At 42.7% G+C, this 12,410-nt stretch overlaps 1 long non-coding RNA gene across 1 annotated transcript; it reads right to left on the bottom strand.

The window, feature by feature from the left end:
- Positions 1–3,788: 3,788 nt before the first annotated feature.
- Positions 3,789–10,516, bottom strand: LOC310780202. The gene is made up of 3 exons (XR_014552916.1): positions 10,409–10,516; positions 9,967–10,090; positions 3,789–3,877 (listed from the first exon to the last, which is right to left on the bottom strand). It is a non-coding gene; the product is annotated as an uncharacterized lncRNA (long non-coding RNA).
- Positions 10,517–12,410: the final 1,894 nt, after the last annotated feature.

Below are 12,410 nucleotides of genomic sequence, written 5' to 3'. Positions count from 1 at the left end.
GTTTTTGTGTTAAAATAAGTGTTAAATGGCTCTATATTCTGACAGCAATCACTGAAATCGAGTGTTTGATCAGTGACTTAAACCCCCAACTTCGCTGTCCTCTATGTCTCTCCTGTAGTCCTGCATGCAGGGCGGACGTATCTCTGCAACTGTAACTCGTAGAGACTCATGGATGGATTTGGGGTGAGAAAATATATTATAGTCCTTTATAGGCATCTCGATCTGACCTTCCGTTTCCGAGAAAATGTCAACTTTTGTCTGATTGGATAGTTTGAGGTCAGTGCCAATTTGTATCGGCCACCACTGCCTGGATCCAGGAGAAGTGCAGAGAACATAAGCAAGACCTGTATATGGCTTTCATTGATCTCTCGAAGGCATTCGACACAGTAAATCAAAAGCTACTCTGGGACCTACTCAGTCGATTTGTAGTCCCACCCAAATTCCTCTCCATTCTAAAGCTATTTCATGACGGCATGCAAGCCCACGTTCAAATAAGTGGACAACAGTCTGACCCTTCTACGTCAAAGTAGGAGTAAAACAAGGATGTGTCTTAGCCATCATCATCTTCAACATCTTCCTCACAGCAGTCACTCTCCTCTCCCATAAGCATTCAATTCCATCTGTCTTAGTTTGCCATAGTCTCTCCCCAGACTCAAATATTACGTTGAATCGCTGCGCTCCGTATACTACATAAGTGAGTCTGTGCCAGTTAACAGCCACTGCTGGTTTTGAAGGCGGGTTGAAATTGAATGAGTGACAGGTCGTAGCACCGATGAGAGAGCAAATGGGCTGCGCCTCCCGTGTTGTCTGATCGCAAAGTCGTTACTGATTGGAGAGGACTGAAGCCATCACTGGCATATGACTGGCCAAGTGAACGGTTCCCTCCCATAACCAGCCCTCTGAGGGAAAGTGTCCCAGACCCAGAGAGAGCTCTGCAGCATGCAGTAACCTAGTGTATCAGCGTAAGAACTCTCATGGGTCTGGCGTCGAGACTAAGTTTGCCATAACTTCTATGTACTGTATCAATTCAACAGAATTCAGATACAACAGAAAGTAGCTGGCCCCCAGGTATTTTCACATTATCAAATCTGGCCCCCATTCAAAAGGGTTTGGACAGCCTTGCCATGTATAGTCTCATATCACAATATTGATATAAAATCGATATATTGCCCACCCTTAATATTGAGTGCCAGAATCAACCTCCCAATGATGCAATTTGTAGAAAAACATTGGATTTCATTTATCAATCACTGCTTTCAATGTCTTTCTGATGTAAATGTTTTATTTTTACAACCAGATCACCCTATTAAATAAACAGCGTCATGACTCAATAATGTTACTTGGCAGAGGGTCGCTCGTACTGAGCACATTTCCTCGTCAAACTGACGGTGAAAAATGTTTGCTCGTCACAAAATAAAAAACTTATTTGAGGGAATGTAATTAGGTTATCGATCACATTCGCTAACCTGTTGCTCTTTTAAGTCGGGATGTTTGTCGGCGTTTGGTCAGCTCCCTTCGCCAGTTCGCCTCCGCACTTTTAAACATTGTTTACTGACGGGCTATGTAGTGTCAGTCCCTGTCACTGTCAGCAATGTAACGTAAGCAAAATAATCCCATATTTCGCTCTGTCCATGTCCAAGACAAGACCGGACAAGACCGTATGTGCTCACAGCAGCCATGTTTGTTGTGTTGAAGCTCTGAATGAGTGAAAGAGAGGAGGGGGGGGGACGCCCACGACAGGGAGTTAAAGCAGAGCACCACTTGGAGCACTCTTCGCACACCCCCACATGGACACAATGTCACATGCATGTAACATAAAATTATTTGTTTTAAAAGCACGCAAATTATTTTTAACTCAGCGTAAATGAACATCATGATTGAGAACATATATATTCACATCGAAAAAATAACACATTTAAAAGGTCTTGAATGTGAAATGGCAGAACATGACTGTTACAACACAGAACTGAAGCTCAGACAACAATTGACAAGGTTTTAAGACATTTCTACAGTGATGGCAGACCAATATATATTTTTCCTCCAAAAAAAGAACACTCATGAAGGCCTTCCATTTGCCTGTCCCTCACTCTCTCACACTCACCTCACTCATGAAGGCCTTCCATTCGCCCATAGGCTTTTTGTAGGAAGGGGTTGAATGTCCATCACGGATGGCATCATGGTGGATCTCAGCTTGCAGTACTGAGAGCACTGTTGAGTCACACTTGGAGTAAGTGAGGTGTAGGACATAATAATATGCCATCGGGTAGACAAGTCCCTCTTTCAACCGATCTCTTTCGAAGGTCGCCACTGGCATGCTCCCATGGCGATCATGCAGTTTTCCTCACTGATGACCACAACTGGAGATGATAGAGGTTGTTGGCGCAGGAAACCGTTTGGGTCTTCTGAAACCTAGATGACAAAAGTCAATGTAAAAGATTAGAAAACTACCAATTAGAAAAACCATCACAGTTAAAACAATCATTATACATCAAATCGGAGAAAAAGATTTTGTATAATTTTTTTGCTGACCAGATACTGAAACCAAGTTTCAATAAAGCGACTCTTAAAACAAAAATCACAGTGTGAACACTTCTCCTTATGTCATTGTGAAAATGACAAAGTACAAAACATAATGTAGGCATGCAGTATCCAATATACTGCACAAGTCTCACCGTAAAGACATGGAACTGGGCCTCGCTGCTTAAAGCTGGAGTGCATAACATAAACAAATGTTTATGTTATGCACATATTCAGCTATTGCAAAACAACTTCACACAATGCTGATTAAGCCTATCTGCACCACATAACTCTCTCTGTGCATTTCTCAGTATACCTGAGTTTTCTACCTGTCGGGCACGACTGTGTCGGATTGAAAACTCTGGTATATTGAGAAATACAGCATTGTGGGAACTTGTTTGGCAATGCCTTGAACGTAATGGACATTTGTTTATATAAACAAATTGTAAATGTACTCACTCCAGCAATTGTAAATGTACTCACTCCAGCTTTAAAGAGAAAGCCACAGAAACACAACCCCATAAGAGACTACTTTCCTGACATTTCCTGTTTTATCAGGAAAGTAGCTCCGGCTATCTATTTGCTTCGAAAATAAAATGTACAATGTCTCGTAATGTTATTACCTAGGTTATCCTACAAGTAGTCATGGCTAAGAAGCACTTTTACATTTGCAAGTGTTTTTTTATACTTTCATATTATAGACCAGAAATAGATTTTTTGCTAATAAGCATTTCCATTTTCCATGCTTCCATTTTAGAAATGGAAGCATTTTTTTCTCCTTATGCATAAAATGCGTAGTGAAACCATGACCCAAAAACAAAAGGTATGTGGACTGTGGGCTAATGTATTGTTGCAATATTGCATACAGAGTATTAAAAAATACATACATGTTTCATCACTGCTATCCTGGCGTTGCTCTGCGGTGCTCATTGCAGGTGACTGGCATTGCTGGTTTCAGATCGGCATGGCACTTGGGTGCTGGCTGCAGGTTACATCAGAAGAAAAAAGTATTGGGAAATATTAGGTTTCCAAACTCTTACAAATGAATGGAATACTAAGATCCCTGGACAGACACTAAAGCTGTTGCGTGGCCTAACGTTTTCATCCAAAGACTCACAGATGCATACAGTATATTAAATGCAATACCACATACATGTTATCACTGTGATCTTGGTGTTGCACTGGGGTGCTGGTGCTTCCTGCAGGGGGCTGGTGTTGCACTGACGTGCTCCCTGCACTGACCCTTTTGTCTCACATCACAAGGTGCCATACAGCCTCAGGAAGTTTTCAGGACCGGGAAAAAGATTGTTGATTTCATCCCGGGAGAGTGAGTGCAGCAAGTCTTCTCCAACATTAGTAGCTGGAACAGAAGTTACAGTTAGGGGCAAGAAGACACTGAGCTTATCACTGAATTAATTCAGCCTTGTGTACATAACAGTTGAGGATATTCCACTATCTTTTTTTTTTTTAATTGTGACATTTCCTCTTTCCTGTACAATTGCCAGTGTTCTGAGATTTTGCTCACTCTTGCTACAGCAGACCTGCCAACCTTGGGAAATGATTTTTAGTGCCACACAGCATGTGTTTTGGCCTTGTGCTTAGTTCACATGCTTTCGCACTACAGTGCACATAACATCACTGTCAATGTGACAGTGTTAGCCAGATGGCTAATTTCCAACTGTTGTCCCTTGGCCAGAACTTAAGTTAGCCATTACTCAGTCAAAAGTTTGAGTACACTTGCTTAAACCATTGTCGTTTCATGATATATTTCAATTTGTGTGCTTACACCAGCTCAGTGGCCTTGTGGTTTGAGTGTCCGCCCTGAGACTGGGAGGTTGTGAGTTCGATCCCCGGCCGAGTCATACCAAAGACTATAAAAATGGGACCCATTTGCCTGCCTGCTTGGCACTCAGCATCAAAGCGTTGGAATTGGGGGGTTAGATCACCATATGATTCCCGAGCTCGGTGCTGCTGCCGCTCACCGCTCCCCCAGGGGATGGGTCAAATGCGGAGAACAAATTTCGCACACTCAAGTGTGTGACAATCAGTGGGACTTTACCTTTACTTTACACAAGCGGATAACCATAAGTGAAATGCAAGTAAACGTATGTTGTGATGTCAATTCTGAATAAAGTAGTTAAGTTAGTAGTAGTTAATAGTTAACACAATTGGAGAACATAGAAAAAATACTATATTGATCATAGTTTCACTGTTATCCATCTAACCATAGCAAAAAAATCTGTTGCTCATTCTGATCTCTTGAGACTAACTAGAGCCTCCTCATTTTTTAATCATTCTGTGCTCATTTATTTCTTGCTCCTAAAGCTGTGTTCACACCGAGATATTTATTTTTCTCTCTGTCGCTTGATTCAACCCTATGGAATCACTCTGTCGCTCTGTTTAAATCGCTCGTCAACAGGCACAATAATTGACGGACATCTGGGGGCTATAACGTTACGCAATGTCATGATATTTGTCCACTACGAGCCACTGTAGTTGTTTACAAGCTAAGCCTATCAGCGTGCTCCTAACGTGAGCTAGTACAGACTTCATTTCGGCTATGTTCACACAGCAAACATTAGTGCTTGAATCTGACTTGTTGCTCACATCTGATTTTTTGTGTGGCTGTTCACACAGACTTTTTAAAAGTGGCCCATATCAGACTCCAGTGTGAACTAGGGATGTCATGAGAACCGATACTTCGGTACCAAGTCGATACCAACATTCTGAAAACGTGACGGTACTCGCTTTCCTCCAATACCCAAAGTACCGACGGGAACCGAGGAGGCAAATCTGGTTGCTTCATTTGTGTTGTTTTTGGGCTGTAAATCAGCAGTTATCTGGCAACTTTTTTTTTTTTTTTAAGACTCGCAGCCGTGAACACGTGACTACCTACCCACACACTACACACAGGAGAACAACATGCAACATGGCGGCGGCACCCGCATCTGCTTCTTCAACAACTACAGCGACAGCTGCCCCTCCATTAGTTGCCAAGAAAAACACCAAAAGTCGGGATGGAAGTACTTTGGATTCGAGCCGAGGCTGATGAGCATGGATTAATAATTGAACCCGATAAACCTGTATGCAAACGCTGAAAGGGGGAAACACATCCAACTTAGCGAAGCATCTAAAAGACCGACATCCAGACCTCTACAAAGATTTCAAGGTGAGTGCGTTTCATTTCAACGTAACGTAACGTGTTGTTAACACGTGTTGTCATTGCCCATCTATTAATAACGTTACCTAAGCTAACGTTAAACAACCCTGAAATAATAAGATTTCAAGGTGAGTGCGTTTCATTTCAACGTAACGTAACTTGACAACGTGTTAACACATGTTGTCATTGTCCATCTATTAATAACGTTACCTAAGGTAATGTTAAACAAGCCTGAAATAATAAGTTATCAAACGTTTTGTTTGAGAAGGAAGGCTGGCATTGCTGTTTAGTTGTGTGTGTGTGTGTGCGCGGTTGGAATAGGCTACCGTTCACTCTGTCAAAAAAAACTATAAAAAAAAAACGTTTTAAATGTCACCACTCCATGTCAGTAAACTACTGCTTGCACTGTGTGTGTGTGTGTGTGTGTGTGTGTGTTGTTTTTATAGTCATTAAGCTGTAGCCTACCTTCTAAATTAAATATATATTTTCTTTCACAGTATGAGCCAGAGGAGGACTTGGACCAGGAGGACAGGGCCAGGGCAAAGCCAGCAACAGCCACAGCAGCAGCAACAGCCAACAATAACGGAGGCTTTTCTGAAGCTCAAAAAATATGACCATGACTCACATGAAGCACGGAAATTAGATTGGGCAGTTGCTGAATTCATATGCATGGACAAAGTTCCTATCTACATCTACACCGTAGAAAAGCATGGATTCCAGAAAATGCTTGAAAAGTTCAACCCCAGATATGAGCTACCATGTAGGAATTACTTCATGTACACAGAGATCCCCAAACTCTACACTGAAACTAGAAACCTCATCACCACACAGTATTGTATTTTCTTTACTTTAAGGCTACATGCCACTTGTTCTGTTTAAACGCACACAGTATTGTTTGTTTTAAATAATGAAGGCTACACATCACTTCAAATGGTTCTAATAAAGGAGTGTATGTTGAACTACATGGGATTTATCGCTTTGTTTTTATTTTTACCGTGGTATCGAAAAGAATCGAGTATCGTGGAATTTCACTGGTATCGGCATCGACTACTACATTTCTGGTATCGTGACATCCCTAGTGTGAACAGGTCGCGGACCTGAAGTGACCCGCATGTGCAGCACACTGCTGTTCTACATAAACCCAGAAGAAGACAGCAGTAAACATGGCGGTAGCTGACGATGTTGTTTCATCTGTTGTTTACGGTTCAATTTACAAGTTATTGTGCAGTGGAAGACAGGGAATATAGGTGCAGATGATAGCGAGGAAGAGAGCTTTTAGATTTTTTTTTAATAATGGCTTTCTGTGGAGCAATAGCTGCTACTTCTTGCTAATACTTATGAGGTCTAAAACCTCACTGTTCCTCCACTGATTACCTCCCTCGCAGCTGTCCTCCATGTTTGTAATCACAATCTGGTCCTCCCTCCTCCCGCCAGTGCAGAATAGTGACGAATGTCGCTCTGGAATGACGTAAAAGTCACATTGAAGCATTAAGTCAGATATGGGCAAGATGTCTGTTCACACCGGAGTCACATTCCAAAACATCAGATTCGAATCTGATGTTTTTCCACATTTGAAAGTAGCCCAGGTCGTCTTTAAAAAAGTAACTTTCAATGTGACTTGTACTGTTCACACAGTCATAAAAAAGACTGACCTGAGTCACTTAGGTGGGAAAAGATTAGATTCAAGCACTAAGGCTGGCTGTGTGAACGTAGCCTTCATGTCAGCTGTCAATGCGGTTTGTTGCCACACAATAACCAGCGGTTTGTTCCAAGCCAGTGTGATATTTGACACACTCTCACACGGCAGCCAATCAGCGTTGAACAGGGAGCGACTGATGCCAGCGTAATTTAGCTCGAGCTGGGATATTTCATCCCGGGCGGAGAGCGTATTTTCGATGCCAGCGAAAAACTTTAATAGGTCGGTGTGAACGCAGCTTTAGGGTCCCTTAGGAGCAATAATCTTTAGTTTAGGGGTTAGGATCGATTTTTTTAATGACTTGGCTCTCTCAGACAGCTTCTTTGACATGTTTTTCAAAGTGAAAACCAAGTTGTCAGGTGACGTAAGGATCCCACGCGAGAACGACCCACCCCCCTCTCAAAACACCCAAATCGAAAATGGAATAATTTCTCTAGTTTTATTTTACAAGTATGAAATAATTTAGCTTACTACAATAATGATGTCTACTTTCTAGTGATGCGCGGGTCAGGTTTTTTTAAGGCCCGCCCCAACCCAACCCGTCATCGGAGCCAGCCCGCCCCGCCCGCCCCGTTAAAATATCTGAAAATTCCGAACCCAGCCCAACCCAGCAGCCCGCAACGGCCAATTTAATGTAATATGTCTCCGGACGCAGGAGGAGCACAGCAGAGCTTCCAAGGTGTGCAAAGCAGCTAATAACTCTGTCTCTCTCCCCCCTCTCTCTCTCTCACACAGACACACACACACACACAGACACTCACATGCTGCCCTGCGCGACAACAGTTGTAGCCTAGGCCTGCTCTGGATGAGTTGCGCTGCTGCTTTCATGTCGGTCTTTCTTCAATTAATCCATGGTCTTCAGATAGCGCGACCGACTACGCTTCCCCAAAGTGCGGATGGCGTGACCGCGCAGTGTTTCAAATGGAGGTAGCAGGTATAGAGGTAGGCACTAGGCAGGCTACAGAAACAGTTCTTATTCTTCCCCATTTCTTTTAATTACCTCATGCGCTCTCAATTGTTGCAGTAGTAGGCTAAACGTAGTAGTGCAGCAGGTGCGCACACGGCTTGCAGATACGGCCAGACTCGCTGTCTGATTTCTTTTAATTACCTCATGCGCACTCAATTGTTCACAGCCTACTCACGTTGCAGTAAAGTTGACAAATAGATCACAGTCGAGTCCACAACAGAAAATCTGCGGTGGCATTATATGGACACTTCAAATAATAATTACAGCGAATAATCCTTCCAAAGTGTTTGTTTTGAGAGCACATAGGCTACCTCATTGAAGCGTTTCTTTACTCCATGTAGGCTATAGAGAGTGCAGCAGGAGTCTGTCTGATTGTGTGTACCTACATGCGAGAGAGAGTTAACGTCTTTAAGGTTAATTACTCTGCGTGTTTCATTGCTCTAAATTATTTAATAATGTTGCTTTGTCACGTTCTGAGCCTGCCCCGCCCGCACCCGCGATATTTTCATAATTTGCCAACCCAGCCCGCCTGCGGGGCGGCCCAGCCCGCGGGACATTCTGTTCTGGGTGACCCGCGCATCACTACCGGGCGGGCATCAAACAGCACAAGGAGGCACAGATCACCGGAAATGTCCATATCTGTGCAGATAAGCATGCAAAAGATTACTTGGATTAATGTTAATGCAAAGGCCTATGTAATTTAATTGGCTTTTCATAACTCTCATTCTAGAATATCGCTATTCACAATGTCCCATCCGCGGTTCATGGCTCATTCCTGGCGGCATGACGGCAGCGCCTTTCTCCCCGGCTGGGAAGCAGCATAGTGAGCCAGCCAGGGACTGTAAGCTGGATTTACATTATATAGAGAGCCAAAGTGAACGTCACTTCCTGCCTTTCTCTCTGTACCAGCATCTGAAAAAATATGAATGGAGTGAACGGCGAGAGACGATACTTTTTTGATCCTGTTTGAATTGTGCCACGGGGTACAAATGTAATTTTGTGTCAATTTAAAAGATAACCATGCAAGTCAAGAACTTTTACCAACTTTTGCCACTATAAGTTATAAATCAGAAAGACTATGCACAACCAGTCGCATAAGTGACATCTCTCCTGCCAGTCCACGTTGTTGATGGTGTGACGTATTGTGAGACACGAGAGATGTAGTTGATTGACAAAACTAAACCTTACGTTTCAGTTTCAGAACAAACTGCGACTTTCTTGACTTGCAAAGTTATCTTTTAAATTGACAAATGTACATGTGTACCCCGTGGCAGAATTCAAACGGGATCAAAAAAGTATTGTCTCTCACCATTCACCCCCATTCATATTTTTCCAGATGCTCGTACCGAGAGAAAGGCAGGAAGTGACGTTCACTTTGGCTCTCTATAATGTGCCCGGCAGTAAGTACATCATGATACAGAAGTTAGATACACGCTTACAATGCCAGACTTCAAGCTGTCTATCACCGTGGAAGTAAAGAGATTGTATAACAACAATGAGCCAATCACATTCCCCTGCATCCACATTTAATCCAACAAGTTAATAATAATCCTGTAATTTGGAGTAGATTTTTTTTTTAAGTTGCTTGTACTGCATATCCAGTGTGAGATGCAGATGTTTTCTTACTTGGGTCCAGCATGGGCTGTTGTCCTCAGACTGGGCAGAAGAGGTGTGAGGAGTTGGAGTGGATGGCAGTGGAGGTGTCCATTGGCTGGACAGAGGGGGAGGCAGATGCATCACTTGGTTGGCCCTGGAAGCAGACACAAGAGACAAGATAGCAGACAAGTGTGTTAGCATACAATGACGCAGTGTAATGTTATGTGTGGTTGTATGCAGTCATAATGCCTTATTATAAATGGTTTTAACTTGACAACAAAAACATTCTAAATTGAACCCCAGCTCACTTCCTGTTGCATTAAAAAAATCATTAAAGTGGAGGACTGGCCATTCTGTGAAAACCGTCTATAGTAGTGTTGTGAGATAATGCGCCTTTGTCAATAGTGGTCATCAAACTTCTGTTGGTCATCCATGTGAACATGAAATGAAACACACCACACAACAGCTCTACCTGTATCTGCTGGGCGATGTTGAGACGAGAGGCAGGTTGAAGGTCCCCAGCCTGACTGTTCTCCGTTCCTCTGTGGTCCACTCTCAACTAGCATCACACAGCGTAGCATAAGGAAATTGGGGGAGTAGAGTGTTCAAAACGCTCTCCTACCCGTCTCCGACGTCCAATCGCGGATCCAAAGATATAATAATATTTCATGAAGTTTTACTTCCCAGGTGCACTGGATAGATACTAGATAGATCAGTTTTATTTCTGTCATGCACCATATTTGTGGTGCCTAGCCTGTATGTCCTTACAAGACACAAATCATTCAAGTTCAACACTTGATTTGATGATTTGATCAATGTGCTGCCGTATCCGTGTGACTGCAATGTTGTATGTTTGCTCAGACGCGTGCACCATGATAGTGAGATCAAACACCCTGCTGTAAATTCAGCACAGGCTGTGGAAAGACTGCTTTTTAAAGGTTGTTTCATGCAGGAATATCATTTTAACTGCCGCCTAAACTACTGGCTTCCATAGGGATATTATTATATCTTTGGATCTGTGATTGGACGTCGGAGACTGGTAGCAGAGAGTTTTGAACACTTGACTCCCCAATTTCCTTATGCTATGCTGTGTGACGCGAGTTCAGAGTGGATCACAGAGGAACAGAGAACAGCGGAACATATGTGGCTAGACACACTGTAGCTGTTGGCAAAGATATGCAAAGGCATGACTTACATACAGGTTTCTCTGACATTTCTATAAAAGCGTCTCAGTCACTCTCTCATACAGTGAATTATGAATCATTCAAGCAAGTTTGTACTCAGAAGTCTAATAGATTTTACCTGAAGCATAGAGGCAGAGGGAGACAGATGAAATCCAGGTGGGGGAAAGCTGTGGATGGATTTCAGGGAGGACACTGCAGCAGCAGGTGGGAAACATCTTACAGGCTCCCAGTTATTTCCTGGTCTATAGAGTACAAACATCCTTGTCCTCAATCAATTTAATCAACCAAAATCTCATACTGTTTCATCATACTGCTTTCTTAGCTAACTTAACAAGAATACATTTACACATTAATACACAGCAATGTGTGCTGCTGAAGCTACCCACTACATTCTCATTTTGCATACAAACACTTTGATAGACACTGAGCTAATGAGCACATGTTGAGAAGTAAATCAGAAGACACAACTAAGTTGTGCTATCCATTACCCTGCACCAAATAAATTGAGTTTGGCCCAGAATTTCCATTTCTGCAAGCCATGCATTGTGAAGAGAACTCCTAGCTAGCAAGCTAACTAGTAACAACACACTTTAAACTAAATTAAGTCTAAACTCATTCAAATTAGCCGGACATGGTCTGAAAGTTAACTGGCAGGCTGTGGTACATCAGCCCAGTGTGTCCTGTACCTATAATCACGTTAGTAATGTAGGCTAACAGTAACACAGCTTGCTGGGGAGTTGCAATCGTAGCCCATAACATTAGCGTTAGCTCAATGCTAACGTTAATGCTAACGCCATTAGCGTCACTTTGCGCGACTTAAAAACACAGATTTGGCTGGTCTAACCTCATTTGTTACTAGTAGTGGACTTACCTTTCCTGCTTACTTTAGTTGAATATACTGCTAATCCCATGAGACCATCCGATGAGAGCCAAAAAGTGAACATCTTCATGGCTTAACCCGCGCAGGAACTTCAAACTCAGGCCAGCTTCTTCTTCTTCTAGTAGTGTTTTATGGCGGTTGGCAAACAACTTATGGTGCATTACCGCCACCTTCTGAAATGGAGTGTGGATCAGAACGGACTTCTAAAACACTATCCTGACTATATTCTTCTATTTCGTCCAGTTTCCTCTAAAAAAAAAAAAATCCCTATACCCCACATTCCCTGAATTCAACTGCAATATTTATTTTAACTCCAGCTTGATTCGATTGCTCTCCAATCTGTTCTTGAGGATCTGTCTTTCCTGTTGGTAGTACAGACAATCAATCAGATTTTGATTTATGATTAGACC

This window comes from Poromitra crassiceps (genome assembly GCF_964638095.1).
Source record: "Poromitra crassiceps genome assembly, chromosome: 7".
Lineage (NCBI taxonomy): Eukaryota > Metazoa > Chordata > Actinopteri > Beryciformes > Melamphaidae > Poromitra > Poromitra crassiceps.
Note: the sequence above shows the minus strand (reverse complement) of the source record. Positions and strands in the feature narration are given on the sequence as shown.